We start from the raw sequence: 13,459 nt of genomic DNA on the forward strand, positions 1-13,459 counted from the left end.
TCAATCACGAGTTTAATATGAAAGGCGATGCTTGCTTGAAAAGATATTATTTTACAGTCTTTAGTTTCTTTAGTGCAGTTTCCAAGAAAAAAAATTTAGTTATAAGGAAAAACTACTAATGTACGACCCAAAATTTATCACACCTATCCCAATTCACCTATAGGTAATCCAATCTTCCACCCAAAGAGAAAATCAAAATGATATATGGAAGTAACTAAACGGAGAAAGGTCTAAAATGCCCTTTGAGTATTTGAATTGGTATAAAAATACCCTTCATCCATCTTCGGCACCAAAATATTCCTGGCGCCCACCTTTTGGCTCAGAAATACCCTCGATGTTAATCCTTTGAGTCATATTTGTCATTATTTTTAACAACTCCACTAAAGTAAAATTATTAAATATTTTTGTCACGCTCCGAGCCTACACCCTGGATGTAACTGGCACTCGAGAACCATTATTGGCCCCAAGCGAACCCTTGGCTTGGCTCAACTCTCAGCGGAAGACTTACTCAACAACAAATGAACCTCAAAAGTAACTCAACTCATAGCAACATCATTACTAAAATCAGTTTAGCTCAATATAGTCTGAAATGTTCAATAACATAATTGTTTAACTCAAGTCTTAAACATTTAACAAAGAAATGGAAAAGACTCCTCAAAACACTACTATCTATGAAACATCTAATGACAATGATAGAAGTCAGGACAAGACCCACGACATCCTAACAAAAATTGAAGTAAGTGAGAGTCCTCCGAAAGCAAGGGGACTCACCAAAGCAACTCTGGAACTGCAAATGGTATCAACTATGCGTCTGTTGATGACCCTGAACTCATGTATCTGCATCATAAAAGATGCAGACCAAATGACATCAGTACATAGAATGTACGAGCATGCAGGGGGAACACTAAAGCACATACATAAGCTTGAACTGATAAAAAGGAAGAACATACTCACCTCATCTCAACTCAACTCAAGGATACTCAAACTCAAAAATACTAAACTCAGTTCAATATAAAAACAACAATAGAGATGCATTATAAAGAAAGCTTTTAAAACAGTATATAATAACTCAATGTATTTAAAAATACAATAATAACTCTTTACTCTTATTTGGAAGATTCTCTAACTAACATGATTATATGATTAAGTGGGTCGGGTCTAGTTAAAATTGGGTAATTTTAGTTGATTTGGGGTTTTCATCCAATTGAGGGGCACAAATGATGAAATTAATAATGACGGAGTAAAAATAACTTCATTGTTAACGATAAGGGCATAGTCAACCAATAAAATAAAGTTCAGGGGTATTTTTGACCCTTTTCCCTTAATAATACATTAAAATTACAAACATATCAAAGACAATTTAGTAAAATATAATTCTAGTATTATTTTAACTCTAGCTGAAACTGGTCTCTAACTTTTCTGATTGCAGCCTAAAATTTCGGTGTTGTCTTCTTGAATTGCACCAAAAAATTGTGATGAGTTCTAGATGCGATAAGTGTTTCCTTACTCGTAACTAATTCCAAAGATATTGTATCGTCTTTAACTTCATCATCAATATTGTTTTCTTGTTGGTATCCATAATTTCTTCTAAGCTCTTAACCTCTGAACATTATCATTTTTCAATCGGACAAAATATTGATATCCATTTTATTACGGTATCCGATACATAAATTAGTAAGGTATAATTATTTTGATGTAATCAAAATTAACCTTTATTCAATCTCGAAAACACACTTTAATTAATGAATATTAATTTCTCTATTAAATAATACCTCTTCAAAATAATGATATTTCTTAATCCCGATAATAACAATTTAGAGAGGTTCTACAATATGTCAAAAATCACACGCTGACCTAACAAAGTTATCGCTTGATTCCGACATCATTAATCTAAAATATTGAATTTGGCAAAAACTTCAAACCAAACTTCCAAAACTCTTAATCTTCTCCGAAATACTTACATATTCTTATCATCATTAACATTCAAAATCATCATAAAAATAAACTATTATATCCTCCACATTGAATTATTATTAAACTTTAAAATGTATCTGTAAATTATTAATATATTTATAAAAAATTATTTTCTATATTCTTTTATATCAAGTACAAACTCAATGATTTTGTTATAACGCCTACCTTAAGGAATACGAGACCTCAATATTTGAATATGTAATTATTCTATTTATTACCTTTATTTGTTCACTTTACAAATAGGCAATACTATAAGTAAGTTATAGAATATTTAAATTATTTTTGCCTATTCCCCCCCCCCCCCCCTCCCCCTCCCCCTCCCTCTATTCTTCCCTTTTAAGTTATAAATTTATATACTTGCAAATTACAAGATAACATATAAAGTTCATATATGAATTTTTAAAAAGGGACGAAGAGGTGGCTTTAATTACCAAAATGAACAAAACAATGAAAGAAACAAAATACCAAGGGCAAAATTGTAAACTACAAAAGTATTGTCATAGGACACAAGTGAAATTTAACAAAAGTCATGTCACCCTTAAATAGATTCTACAATGCGCAATCCGAATTTAGTCGATATTGAGTGGAAAATCAGAAAAGAAATTTTGGCCAATTGAGACAATAGTATAACTTTTGAAGCCTGAATTTATAAAATACCTAATCAATTTTATTTTTTATGTAATTCCTTGACTACCTATATAGCGGCAAGCACGTTGACCATGAGGTTGCCTTCTTGTTCTCACTTATATATTTGTAGTAGACTCAATTCTAACATTTTTTTACTTCGATGAATCCCTAAAGAAAATTCTGGATATATAATGGCTTTATTAATATTTTGCTCATTTTACTTTAATTCTAGTTTTGCTTAATCCATATGAAAGTGGATTTAGCATCTCAAACATATTGGATTTATAAATAATAAATTGATTTAGTATTAGAAAAATAGTGAATTGAGCTTTCGAAATGACTTAAGGATTTTCATGTCCTTTCAAATTATTAAACAAGGGTTTATTTCAATTCATGTTTAAAAATTAAGACTAATTATTTAGTTCATTGTCTTAATTCGGATAAACATGATTAAAAGTTAAAGTATTTAAAATATAAACATTGTAATCGTTTCATCCTCTGAAACAAAGAGAACAAGAAAATGATAAATAAATTTATTTATTTTTTCAAATTATGTTAAGTTTTATATACTATCAAAGAAATTCATTTGAAAAGTTACATTTTAATCAAAATGTTTAATCCACCAACAATCATGTTTGCAGATATTTTGAGATGCTTAATTCCTTTCTTAAAAAATTATTTGAATCTTTACTCGTTTTTGATTTAAAATAAAAAATTTCAAAAATGCCTTTGAAAATAATATTTTAATTTTTCGTAAAATTAGATGGTGACTCTACTGAGCAACTAAATACACACGAATGAAAACGTTAATGAGTCTCAAAAACTCTTCATAAATAAACAAATGAAAAACTTAAATTAGAAGAAGAAATCAAATGTCAGATAAACAGGAAGAAATAATTGTAAGGCAAAAAGTAAATGCAAAAGGACAAAAAAAAAGAAAAAGACTCCAAAGCATTAACTTCTAACTGTCAAGTTATTATAATATTTTTAACTAATATATATATATATAATTTGAATATTAAACTATTATAATAATCTCAACTAAAAACTGCCTCATTTAGTATATCTCTATATTTATTTATTTATATTAGGGATAAGGGTTTGAAAAATATTCCAATTTTGGTCGAATTTGTTGTTGCGATACTAAACTTTCATGATGACCTATTACCTCCCTAGACTATTTAATACCGTATTTTAAACATATATATTTGTCCATGTGGACATAAAAAATAATGCAAAATTATAAATAGTAATGTGTCCACGTGGGCACATATATACTTTTAAAATACACTATTAAATAGTTCAGGGGGTAAAAAATACGGTATTAAATAGTCTAGGGAGGTAATAGGTCCTCATGAAAGTTTAGTATCGCAACAACAAATTCGACGAAAGTTGGATATTTTTCAGACCCTTATCCCTTTATATAATATTAAAAGTAGACACTTTTTCATATTAAAAGATTGTGATTTTTTCGAATGGTTGTGACTTGTGACTATTCTGATAAGACACAATAAGCAATTTGTTGAATATAAATCGAGAGGTTTAGTGTGCTCGATTTTTTATTCTTTTATCATGATTTATTATTATTATTATTATTTGAATATTTTCTCTTCTTAATTATTTTTTTTGTTTTCTCTCTATTAACCTTTCTAAATTTAATTTCTTTTTGTATTTTTATTTAGACCAAAATATTTAGTTTAAATTCTTAAACTATTAAAATATTTATACTATTTAGCATGTGATACACATGCAACACAACACACGTGTTTGAAAACTAATCTACATGAAATGTTAAATAGAATTTGAAATATTAATAAAATACACATAAAGGTAACAATGACTATTAAAGTTAAATCACATGTTAATTGTACATTACCACAGTGTAATTATTATATGCCACAAGTAATTTATGAATTGTGATATATCATGATGTAATTATTACATAACACAAGTAATTTGTAAATAGTTATGTATCATGGTGTATTTATTACATGACACGGATAATTTGTGATGTATCAAAGTGTAATTATTACATGCGATAAATAATTTGTGTATTTTGATATATCAAGATGTAGTTATTACATACCACGATTAATTTGTCTCATGTAAACTCCTCTGACAATCATAAAAATTATCAGGCTTCGTAACTGCATCAGTGCACTTTAAAAGTTAGTGAAGAAAAAATTATACACAAAATCATCACGAGAATTTGTTTATTTCACAAACAAAAATTTAATTATAATTTTTCAGATTATTTTGTTACTGTTTAGATTATGTAATTGTACACATTAATCAATTTATATTAATCGGTGTGTGAAAAACTCACTTAAAAAGCAATTTATTCATTAAATATCACCAATACAAAAAAAATATCTGATAACTATCTATTAAAGTAGATTGCAATTTGTTTCTTTCAGATTAAGGAAAAAAATAAAATTACAATATTTTAAATTCAAGGTAGGATCTATCAGAAGGATAAAATAACAAATGTATGTTAAGATTTTTTTATTTATTTTGGAAGATGCATTTTTTTTGTTGAGTTACGGAGGAAAAAAACTCTTTGATATTAAGAGGGAAATTCTTAATTAAAAAATTATGAAGATTTTTTTTAAAAAAATATAATAATCAGGGCTACCTTTTTTTTTTTGTCTACTTTCAATGAGAAGTTATTTCAAGGTCAAGAATAATAATAGTCAGATTTATTCTTACTTTGCTCTTTCAAGTCAGTTTTCATTAACTTAATTTGTGTTGCCTTTATCACCCCAATTATTCTTTTTTATAAAAATATCATAGACGGATTTATTTTTAAACATGAATTGAAATAAGCCCTTAATAATAACATTAAATCAAATTATTATTTAGAAATCCAATATGTTTGAGATGCTGAATCCATTTTCATATAGATTAAGAAAAATAATTAACGTAAACTGAAACATATTAAAAAAGCTATTAAAATCACCTCGTAATTTGAATGATAACTATTATAAATTTATCATCCTTAACTAAAAGCACCCTATTTAGTATATCTCTATACTCATTTATTTATTTTATATTAAAAGCGGAAACTTTTTCATATGGAAGAATTGTGACTTTTTTGATAAGGCACAATAAACAGTTGTACATACTACCATTTATTGAATAGAAATCGGGGGGTTTACTGAGCTCGATTTTTAATTATTTTATCTTGGTTTATTATTATTATTATTATTATTATTTTTGAATATTTTTTCTTCTTAATTTTTTTGTTTGTGTTTTCTCTCTATTAGACTTTTTAAATTTAAATTTAATTTTCTATTTATATTTTTATTTAGAAAAAAATATTTAGTTTAAATTATAAACTTATAAAATATTTATTCTATATAGCATACAATAAACGTGCAATGCATGTGTTTGAAAACTAATCTACATAAAATATTAAATAAAATTTAGATTATTAAATTCTAGGAGCTATCAAAAGGATAAAATAACAAATGTATGTTAAAAAATTTATTTCTTTTTGGAATATGCAATTTTTTGAGTTACAAAGGAAAAAAAAAACTCCTTCGTATTAAGAGGGAAAATTTTAATTCAAACAAATATGAAGATTTTTAGGCAAATAATAATCGGGCCTACTCATTTTTTTTAGTCGACTTCCGATGAAAAGTTATCTCAAGGTCAATAATAATAATAGCCAACTCTGTTCGTATTTTACTTTTTTATTCTCTTTTCGTTATCCTAATTTGTGTCGCCTCCATCACCCACGTGTTTTAATATGAATTTATAAAATTCAAAAATTTACATCTTCAAGAATTATTTTTGATGAATTTAATTATCTTTTAATCTTGTTTTATGTTATTCAACCAATTAAAAAAGAATATTTTTTTCTTATAAAAAAAAATCAAGCTTAGAATACATATGTAAGTTGATTAAATAATTAAAATTAACATAAAATGTTGCCGATTCAGGAACATCTGATAAAATTCAAACGACACAAATAATAACTTAAAATTATTGATCCCCTTTTGAATAATCAGATACCCCATTTAGTATATCTCCATATTTATATATATTATATTAAAAGCATACATTTTTTTTGAATTGAAGGATTGTGATTTTTTTTTAAGGATCGTGACTTTCTAAAGCATTGTGACTTTTATGATAAGGCACAATAAGCAGTTGTTCATACTATTTTATTGTATATAAATCGAGAGGTTCAGTAGGCTTGATTTTTTATTCTTTTATCTTGATTTATTATTATTATTTTTGCTTTTTTTTTTTTTTGCGCGCTTTCTCTCTATTAGACTTTTAAATTTAATTTTATATTTGTATATTTATTTAGACTAAAATATTCAGTTCAAATTCTTAAACTTTTAAAATGTTTATACTATTTAACATGTGATACACGTGCAACGCACGTGTTTGAAAACTAATCTACATAAAATGTTAAACTGAATTTGGAATATTAATAAGATACACCTAAAGGTAACAATGACGATATAAGTGAAATCATATGTGAATTGTAATGTAGCACCGTGTAATTATTATATGTCACGAGTAATTTGTGAATTGTGATGTATCAGAATGTAATTACTACATAGCACAGTCCACAAGTAACTTGTGAATAACTACGTCTCAGGTTGTAATTATTACGTGCCACGAGTAATTTGTGACTTGTGATCAATCAAAGTGAAAGTATTACACGCCATGAATAATTTACGTAATTTGATATATCATGATGTGATTATTAAATATCACGAGTAATTTGTCAGATGTAAACTCCTCAAACAATCATAGAAAATATCTGACTTCGTAACTGCATCAATGCACTTTAAAAGTTAGTGAAGAAAAATTATACATAAAATTATCACGAGAATTTGTTTATTTCCCATATACAAATTTATTATAATTTTTCAAATTATATTGTTACTCTTTTAGTTTATGTAGTTATATACATTAATCAATATTTATTGTAATTGATAGGTAAAACCTTAGAAAAGCTCACCTAAAAAGCTATTTTCGTATTACTGAGGAAACATAATTGAACCTGTCTATGTAGAGCAGAAGAAGCAAAGATAATACTATCATGACAAGTGATATCATCAATACATTTAAAGATTGAAAATTATTTTATAGTAATTACTTTTTTATTCCATATATTTTGAAAATTGTCTATTATTTAAACAAATTAGAGTAGAGAAAGAAATTGAATGATCATTAATAAATATCACCAAAACAAAAATAGTAGTTGACAACTATCCATTAAAGTAGATTGAAATTTGTTACTTTCAAATTAAGAAAAGAAAAATTAAAACATATTAAATTCAAGGAAGGAGCAATCAAAAGGATAAAATAACAATCGGAGCAATTAAAATATATCAAAATTTCTGAGTTACAAAAGAAAAAAAAAACTCGGAAAATTTTAATTAAAAAATGTGAAGATTTTTTTAAAGAAAAATAATAATCGGGTCTACTCATTACTTTTGTCTCCTTCCGATGAAAAGTTATCTTACGGTCAAAAATAATTATAGTTAGATTCGTTTTTATTTTGCTCTTTTATTCTCTTTTCGTTATCCTAATTTGTGTCGCCTTCATCACTTGATTTTTTTAAAAAAAAAAACATTGTTGATGGATTTATAAAGTTCAAAGATCTACATATTTAATAATTATTTTTGATGGATTAATTATTTTTTTCCTCTAAATTTACGCTACTCAACCAATTGAAAGAGATTTTTTTCCCTTATTCTACAAAATGATCTAGTGTAAAACACATATGTAAGTTGATTAAATAATTAAAATTAACATAAAACATTGTTGCTTCAGAAACATATGATAAAATTCAAACAACTTAAATAGTAACTTTAAATTATCGACCCCTTTTGAATAATCATATACCCCATTTAGTATATCTCCACATTTATTTATTTATATTATATTAAAGCAAACATTTTTCACATTGACGGATTGTGATATTTTCAAAAGATTATGACTTTTCTGATAAGACACAATAAGTAATTGTTCATACTACTCTTTATTGGCTATAAATTGAGCGGTTTAGTGGGCTCAATTTTTTATTCTTTAATCTTGGTTAATTATTATTATTATTATTTTATTTATTTTTTATTTTTTTAAAGACTTTTTCTTTTGTGTTTTTTTCTATTATTATTATTATTTTGAATACTTTTTCTTTTGTTTTTTTTTTCCTATTAGACTTTTTAAATTTATTTTGTATTTGTATTTGTATTTAGACTAAAATATTAGTTCCAATTGTTAAATTTTTAAAATATTTATACTATTTAGCATGGGATACACGTGCAACACACGTGTTTAAAAACTAATCTACATAAGATGTGAAATAGAATTTGAATAATTAATAAGATACACCTAAAGGTAACAATGACTATAAAAGTTACATCACATGTAAATTGTAATGTACCACATTATAATTATTATATACCGCGAGTACTTTGTGAATTGTGATGTATCAGAATATAATTATTACATACCACAAGTAATTTGTGAATACTTATGCATTAGGGTGTAATTATTATGTGCTACAAGTAATTTGTGAATTGTACTTGTGAATTGTGATGTATAGAAGTGAAATATTACATGCCACGAATAATTTATGTATTTTGATATATACAAGGATGTAATTATTAAATGCCACGAATAATTTGTCTCATATAAACTTCTCAGAAAATCACAGAAAATGCACTTTAAAAGTAATTGTTCATACTACTCTTTAGTTTACGTAGTTATATACATTAATCAATTTATATCGTAATCGATGTGTGAAAACTTAGAAATGCTTACCTAAAAAGCTATTTGTTGTATTATTAAAGAGAAATAATTGAATTTATCTATGTAGAGTAGAAGAAGCAAGATAATATTATGATGACAAGTGTTATCATCAATGTATTTCAAGTTTGAAAATTATTTTATATTTTTTTTCCCAATATATTCTGAAAGTTGTCCATTATCTAAACAAATTAAAGTAGAGAAAAAAACTGAATGATAATTTAATATCACCAAAACAAAAACAGTATTTGATAATATTACCCATCATAGTAGATCGAAATTTGTTACTTTTAAATTAAGAAAAAAAATTTAAAATATATTAAATTCAAGGTAGGAGCTATAAAAGGATAAAATTACAAATGTATGTTAAGATTTTTATTTATTTATGGAATATGCATTTTATTTTTTTTGAGTTACAAAGGAAAAAAAAGAAACTCCTTGATATTAAGAGGGAAAATTTTAATTAAAAAATCATGAAGATTTTTTTTTAAAAAAATAATAAACGGGCCCACCCATTTTTTTTTTTTGCCCACTTCCAATGAAAAGTTATCTTAAGGTAAAAAATAATAATAGTCAGTTCCATTCTTATTTTGCTTTTTTTAGTGGAAAAATTACTTGGATGAGTGCCTTTTAATAAATAATTACGAGTTTTAGCGATACTTTTTATTTATTACTATTTATAGCAATACTATGTTAAATCTGCAATATATATTAAAAGTGAATTAAGTATGCAATATATATGTATTATAACTGTTTTAAAAAATATATTATGCTTGTTTGGTAAGAAGTTAACACATTGTATTATAAGTGTATTAAAATGTGTGATAAATGTATTATCCATCAATAAAACTTGTATTATATGTGAATAATAAATTGTTCTTTGCAATATGAATTAAAAGAGTATTATAAATGTATTAAAAGTGATCAAGTGAAAAAAAAATGTTATTGCTATAAATGGTAAATATTTTTTATTTATAGTATATTTATGTAAGTTTCTCTTTTTTATTCTTTTTCCGTTATCTTAAGTTAGAGCTGTCAATATGGGCTGACCCCACTCCATCTGAGCTAATTTATACAGGTTTTGAAATTTTACGGGTCAGGCCGGGTTAGCCCATTTTTGTTGTGGGCCAGAAAATGGTCGACCCAACCCACAAGTACGTGGGCTTTGGGCTTTACCGGGTCAACCCTCTTTTTTTAAAAGTATATTTTTTTTATAATTTTTCAAATTTAATTATAATTTAAAAATATTATCATAAATATTGATAAGACAATATCACATTGTGTTATTGTTACTACTTGTTAATCAAATCCACAAATAAAATTATCTTTATAATATTTATTAAGTTTAATTTCAAGTAAAAGCTTAAATAGCTAAATAGAAATATTAACCTAATTGTTTTACAATGATCATAATAAAACACAAAAACTATGACAACATTCCATAGGTTACGGCCTATGTAGTGATTCCCTAGAAATTTTAGGAAATTTTCATTTTATGTAGTACATATTTTATAAACATAATTTATATTTAAATTGTAATAATTCATACTTTTAACAAATTTTGAGTTTAGATTCTTGTTATTTTTAATACTCTATTTTATTTTTATTTTTTAATTAATTTTTATTTAGTCCACGGGTCGGCCCTATCCATATTTCTCAAGCCCCATAAATCGGCAGATTTATTCAGGCCGGGCTAAAAAAACCTTTTCTTAAATGGGCTATGAAAATCGTAGCTCAGCCCATTCAAATCACGGGTTAGACCAGGCCGGTCCTACGAGCCTAGCCTATATTGACGGCTCTATCTTAAGTTGTGTCACTTTCGTCGCCCGTTTTTTTTAACAAAAATACTATCAATGGATTTATGTAATTCAAAGATCTACATCTTCAAAAATTATTTTTGATTAATTTATTCCTCCAATTTTACGTTACTCAACCAATTGAAAATAAAAACATTTTTTTTTATTCTACTAAAAGATCAAGTGTAAAACAAATATGTAAGTTGATTAAATAATTAAAATTAACATAAAACGTTGTCACTTCATGAACATTTGATAAAATTCAAACGACACGAATAGTAACTTTAAATTATCGATCCCCTTTTGATTAATCGTATACCCCATTTAGTATATCTCCATAATTGTTTATTTATTTATATTATATTAAAAGCAGTCACTTTTTCACAATGAAGGATTGTAATTTTTTCGATGGGTTATGATCTTTTAAAGCACTGTAACTTTTTTGATGAGACACAATAAACAATTTTTTCATACTACCCTTTATTGGATATAAATCGAGGGGTTCAATGGACTCAATTTTTTATTCTTTTATCTTGGTTTTATTTATTTATTTATTTATTATTATTATTGAATAGTTTTTCTCCTTAATTGTTTTGTGTGCTTTTTCTCTATTACTTTTTAAATTTAATTTTCTATTTGTATTTTTATTTAGACTAAAAAATTTAATTCAAATTCTTGAAATTTTAAAATATTTGTACTATTTAGTATGCGATACGCGTGCATCGCACGTGTTTAAAAAATATATCTACATAAAATGTGAAATAGAACTTGGAATATTAATAAGATACACCTAAAAGTAATAATGGCTATAAAAGTTAAATCACATGTAAACTGTAATGTACCATGGTGTAATTATTATTGGCGAAATGGTCTGATGAACCCTTATACTTGTGTGAGTTTGTATTCTGGACCCTTCTACTCAACCCTTTACCAACTGAACCCCTAAACCTATTGAAACTTGATATTTTAAACCCTTTTTTTGACTTGTCATCCTATGTGGCATTTTTGTTCAAAGTGTGTGTGATACACATATTTTAAGAGCGTGAAGTCTTCAAAAAAAATTGAAAATGTCAAGTTTTAATCTAACTAAGAGTCATCTTCATCCCCATTTATTCATTTACCATTGTTGGACAAAAAAAAAAGCTTTTTTTTGGAGGGTTTTCTACTCATCTCCAAATTTCTTTCATTGTTTCAAACAAATAAATGGACTTATCGATCCTATTCTTCAACAAGTATTTCGTTTCCTCCGAACTTAACATCGCCGGAGCCATTAACCACACCAATTTCTGCAAATCTTCAGAACACAAAATCCTTTCTTAAATAAACAAATTATAAAAAGCTAAAATGTTAAACTAATCCAAAATTATAAAGAGGGGAAGAAAAAAAAAGAAACATGAAAAACATAAGTTAGAAATCAACTTGTTTTCCAAAAAAATATTTTCTAGGAAAACCTTTTCCTTTGTACCAAACACACTTAACCTACTAAGATTCCCCAAACGAATACACCTATAACATAAAGCAGTTTGCATTTTACCCCATTTCAGCCGATTAATTTCAATTCAACTAACGTTGGATCGATCAATAATTCACTCATTTATTAATTCAATTGATTTTAATTTGCTCAAATTCAATCTTACCCGTTTATTTGATACCTCCCATTTAATCTAAAGTTCATAGAATTTTAACTTTTCTATGAGTTCCATTAAACAACACCAATCTAGTTCTACATTGTACTATTTTTGAATGACACAATCGATCGATGAAATCAAAATGGACTACTATAGTCTATTACACAATATATTTTGCTCCAATTGTTTACCAATTAATTTTCACTGTGTGTTATTCACAACAATCATAACCATTTACTTCCAATTCAATTAAATGGCAAAAAAATTAAATATTTTTCTTATAAGTTTTTTTTTTCTTCAAAAGATAGGCTAAAACTAATTGCAAAATTCTTATCTCACTTTTGGACGGCTTTGTAGTGTACTTTTAAAATCGAATTAAAAATTTGTGTCAGGCTACAAACATATACGTGGGATATTTTTTTAAAGTAAATTTATTGTAACTCTTCTATTTAATGTTTCTTAAACAAAAATAAAATAAAATTGAGAAGACATGATATTACATCTACAAACTTCCATTTAAACTAGTGACGAGGACGTGAATATTATATTTTTCAACGAATAAATCGAATTTATTATAAGTTAGAGTTTTATTCTTGCAAACATGCATTTTTAAAAATCATTTTGTTTGTAAATTTTCATAAATTTACTATAATTATC

General features: G+C 25.9%; 1 protein-coding gene across 1 annotated transcript in view; it reads right to left on the reverse strand.

Annotated features, from left to right (window-relative positions):
- The window catches only part of LOC125829551 (uncharacterized), a 123,427-nt gene that overhangs the window by 57,629 nt on the left and 52,339 nt on the right, over positions 1-13,459 (reverse strand). The gene's annotated exons all lie outside the window — the stretch shown is intronic.

Source organism: Solanum verrucosum, unplaced genomic scaffold (genome assembly GCF_900185275.1).
Source record: "Solanum verrucosum unplaced genomic scaffold, falcon-dt-bn FXZP01000102.1, whole genome shotgun sequence".
NCBI lineage: Eukaryota > Viridiplantae > Streptophyta > Magnoliopsida > Solanales > Solanaceae > Solanum > Solanum verrucosum.